Raw genomic sequence first — 4974 nt, 5'->3', positions numbered from 1 at the left:
AGGCAAGGAAGAGACATAGAGGAGCTCAAGAACACCATTGGTCCTTCAAGGAGAAGGCGCCACCATCACTAAGGTGGACTCATTCCTTAACTTCCTTATTCTTATCTCTCTGTTTTTCAATTTCATGCTTTATGTTTGTCTATGTTTGTGTCTTTGTTACATGATCATTAGTGTCTAGTAACTATGTCTTAAGACTATGAATAATTCCATGAATCCTTCACCTTTCTTAAATGAAAAATGTTTTTAATTCAAAATAACAAGAAGTACATGAGTTTCGAATTCATCCTTGAAATTAGTTTAATTATATTGATGTGGTGACAATACTTTTTATTTTCTGAATGAATGCTTGAACAGTGCATAATTTTGATCTTGTTGTTTATGAATGTTAAAATTATTGGTTCTTGAAAGAATGATAAAAAAGAGAAATGTTATTGATTATCTGAAAAATCATAAAATTGATTCTTGAAGCAAGAAAAAGCAGTGAAGAACAAAGCTTGCGGGAAAAAAAAGTGGCGAAAAAAAATATAAAAGAAAAAGAAAAAGCAAGTAGGAAAAAGCCAATAGCCCTTAAAACCAAAAGGCAAGGGTAAAAAGGATCCAAGGCTTTGAGCATTAATGGATAGGAGGGCCCAAGGAAATAAAATCCAGGCCTAAGCAGCTAAATCAAGCTGTCCCTAACCATGTGCTTGTGGCATACAGGTCCAAGTGAAAAACTTGAGACCGAGTGGTTAAAGTCATGATCCAAAGCAAAAAGAGTGTGCTTAAGAGCTCTGGACACCTCTAACTGGAGGATTTAGCAAAGCCGAGTCACAATCTGAAAAGGTTCACCCAGTCATGTGTCTGTGGCATTTATATATCCAGTGGTAATACTGGAAAACAAAGTGCTTAGGGCCACGACCAAGACTCATAAAAGTAGCTGTGTTCAAGAATCAACATACTTAACTAGGAGAATCAATAACACTATCTGAACTCTGAGTTCCTATGGATGCCAATCATTCTAAACTTCAAAGAATAAAGTGAGATGCCAAAACTGTTCAGAAGCAAAAAGCTACAAGTCCCGCTCATCTAATTAGAACTAATATTCATTGATATTTTGAGATTTATAGTATATTATTTTCTTTTTATCCTATTTGATTTTCAGTTGCTTGGGGACAAGCAACAATTTAAGTTTGGTGTTGTGATGAGCGGATAATTTATACGCTTTTTGGCATTATTTTTAGGTAGTTTTTAGTAGGATCTAGCTACTTTTAGTGGTATTTTTATTAGTTTTTATGCAAAATTCACATTTTTGGACCTTACTATGAGTTTTTGTGTTTTCTATGATTTCAGGTATTTTCTGGCTGAAATTGAGGGACCTGAGCAAAAATCTGATAGAAGGCTGACAAAGGACTGCTGATACTGTTGGATTCTGACCTCTCTACACTCGAAATGGATTTTCTGGAGCTACAGAACTCTAAATGGTGCGCTCTCAACTGCGTTGAAAAGTGGACATCTAGGGCTTTCCAGCAATATATAATGGTCCATACTTTGTTCGAGCTTAGACGATGCAAACTGGCGTTCAACGCCAGTTCCATGCTGCATTCTGGAGTAAAACGCCAGAAACACATCATAAACCAGAGTTAAACGCCAAAAACACGTTACAAATTGGCGTTTAACCCCAAGAGAAGCCTCTGCACGTGTAAAGCTCAAGCTCAGCCCAAGCACACACCAAAGTGGGTCTCGAAAATGGATTTTTGCACTAAGACTTATTTCTGTAAACCCTAGTAACTAGTCTAGTATAAATAGGACTTTTTACTATTGTATTTAGGACTTTTTGATCATATATCTTGGTATCTATCTTTGGACGTTTAGTTCTTAGACTTTAGGGGCTGGCCATTTGGCCATGCCTGGACCTTGATCACTTATGATCCATGACACTCATAATCATTCTCTCCTATGAACGCGTGCCTGACAACCACTCCCGTTCTACCTTAGATTGAGCACATATCTCTTGGATTCCTTAATCAGAATCTTCGTGGTATAAGCTAGATCCATTGGCAGTATTCTTGAGAATCCGAAAAGTCTAAACCTTGTCTGTGGTATTCCGAGTAGGATTCAAGGATTGAATGACTGTGACGAGCTTCAAACTCGCGAGTGTTGGGCGTAGTGATAGAAGCAAAAGGATCACTGGATTCTATTCCGACATGATCGAGAACCGACAGATGATTAGCCCTGCTGTAACAGAGCATTTGAACCATTTTCACTGAGAGGATGGGAAGTAGCCATTGACAACGGTGACGCCCTGCATACAGCTTGCCATGGAAAGGAGTATGAAGGATTGGATGAAGGCAGTAGGAAAGCAGAGATTCAACAGGAACAAAGTATCTCCATACACTTATCTGAAATTCCCTCCAATGATTTACATAAGTATCTCTATCTCTATTTTATGCTTTAATTATCTTTATATTCGAAAACCATTATAACCATTTGAATCCGCCTAACTGAGATTTACAAGATGACCATAGCTTGCTTCATACCAACAATCTCCGTGGGATCGACCTTTACTCACGTAAGGTATTACTTGGACGACCCAGTGCACTTGCTGGTTAGTTGTGCGAAGTTGTGACAAAGTGTGATTCACGTTTGAGAGCTCCAAGTCTTTGGCGCCATTGTTGATGATCACAATTTCGTGCACCACTACCCATTGGGGGCGTTGAACACCCAGGGTTTGCTCCCTGGCTGGCGTTCAACGCCAGTAACACTCCATCCAGAGTGTTCTATTTTCACTGTTGAACATTTCTGTCTCTGCTCTGACTAATGCACATGATCATGAACCTAAAAAAATAACTTAAAAAACAAAATAAAAGAAAATAGAAATAATTAATTAAGGTTGGGTTGCCTCCCAATAAGCGATTCTTTAACGTCATTAGCTTGACGGTTAGCTCCTTACGTAGGTGAGTATGGGCTCAGAATTTCGTTTCTTACAATGAATTTTCTTCTTGTCTTCTCATGAATGAGCTCCACATGCTCTAGAGATAGGACATGACTCACTGTATGTGGTATGACTAGTTTCTTGGTGAAGACAACTTTCATACCAGGTGAGAGGCCTTCAGTGGGAACTTTCTTTTCCCTCCAATCTTTAGGTACTGTTCATACCCTGGATCGAGCTATCCGACCCAGGATGTTCGACAGAAAAAGCGACCAACCTCTTTAGGTCAGGACAACCCGACCTCTTTCCAAAGAGCTCGGCCAAGTCACCAGGAAAGCCCAAAGGAGGGCCCAAATAGATGAACACGCCCCAAATCCTAAGGCAGCCCAAGCCTACAGAGAGAAGGGCGGTTCTCTTGAAGATAAAGATGACCTCACTTGAAGATAAGATAAAGATAAGATAAGATAACTAACTTATCTTATCTAAGAAGGTCACCCTACGCCATTATAAATACACTGAAGCACCCAGGTATAACTCATACTCTGATTCTACTCAATACCTACTTAATACCCTTGCTAACTTAAGCATCGGAGTCCCTTGTAGGTACCCCCACCCTCCGGGGACGAAGAATCAGCATCATCACCAAGTCCAACGAGTCGGACACAGCGACTCCGACCACCATCATCAGATCGGACTCTGCAGCTCCGACCAGCATAGAAGATCTCGTCCGAAATCGACCTCTAGTTTCAGGTAACCCTCGGAACATTGGCGCCGTTGCTGAGGAACCTGGAAGTCATCTCATTACCATGGCGGACGACCATGAAAATGATCACACCTCAGATTTAGAAGAAAGAACGCCGCATAAAAACGCGGACACAACACCAAAAGATACTCCCTAAATCAACAATAAAAACTCCCCAAACGAGGGAGCCCTGGAGGTATTTCAAGATCGGTTAAAACAACTTGAGGAAGGCGCTCTACGTCAACGAGAGGCCGAGAAGGATCTACAAAGAGAAATAAGGTGACGCCGGGAATTGGAAACCAAACTCCTAAAACTTGAAGCCAATGTCAAGACAAAAGCCAGCCGATCCATTCCCAAAGATAACGCACAAAAGGAGCAAGACCCATTCACCAAAGAAATCATGAAGACAAAAATCCCAAAGGACTTTAAACTCCCAGACATGACCTTATACAACGGCACTACAGATCCCAGCTATCATCTCAACAACTTCAGAAGCAGAATGTACCTCACCGATGCCTCAGATGCAGTTCGTTGCAAAGCCTTTCCAACTACTTTAACAAAAACAGCAATTAGATGGTTCGACAATCTCCCTCCTAGGTCCATCTCAAGTTTTGACGACATGGCTAAAAAATTCCTGGCCAGATTCTCCATCCAAAAGGACTAAGCTAAACATGCTCTGAGCTTACTAGGAATCAAACAAGGAGAGCGGGAAACCCTGCGTAACTACATGGAGAGATTCAACAAGACCTGCTTGGATATACAAAACCTGTCAACAGAAGCCGCTATCATGGGCCTCATTAATGGCCTGCGAGAAGGGCCTTTTAGTCAATCTATATCAAAGAAATACCCTACGTCTCTGAACGAGGTGCAAGAACGAGCGGAGAAGTACATTGATGAGCGGATAATTTATACGCTTTTTGGCATTGTTTTTAGTATGTTTTTAGTATATTCTAGTTAGTTTTTAGTATATTTTTATTAGTTTTTAGTTAAAATTCACTTTTCTGGACTTTACTATGAGTTTGTGTGTTTTTCTGTGATTTCAGGTATTTTCTGGCTGAAATTGAGGGTCCTGAGCAAAAATCTGATTCAGAGACTGAAAAGGACTGCAGATGCTGTTGGATTCTGACCTCCCTGCACTCGAAGTAGATTTTCTGGAGCTACAGAAGCCCAATTGGCACGCTCTTAACGGCATTGGAAAGTAGACGTCCTGGGCTTTCCAGAAATGTATAATAGTCCATACTTTGCCCGAGATTTGATGGCCCAAACCGGCGTTGCAAATCAGCCTCAGAATTTCCAGCGTTTAACGCTGGAACTGGCATAAAAA

This window comes from Arachis duranensis, chromosome 7 (assembly GCF_000817695.3).
Source record: "Arachis duranensis cultivar V14167 chromosome 7, aradu.V14167.gnm2.J7QH, whole genome shotgun sequence".
Lineage (NCBI taxonomy): Eukaryota > Viridiplantae > Streptophyta > Magnoliopsida > Fabales > Fabaceae > Arachis > Arachis duranensis.
The sequence above is the reverse complement of the archived record's forward strand: the minus strand, read 5'-3'. Positions refer to the sequence as shown.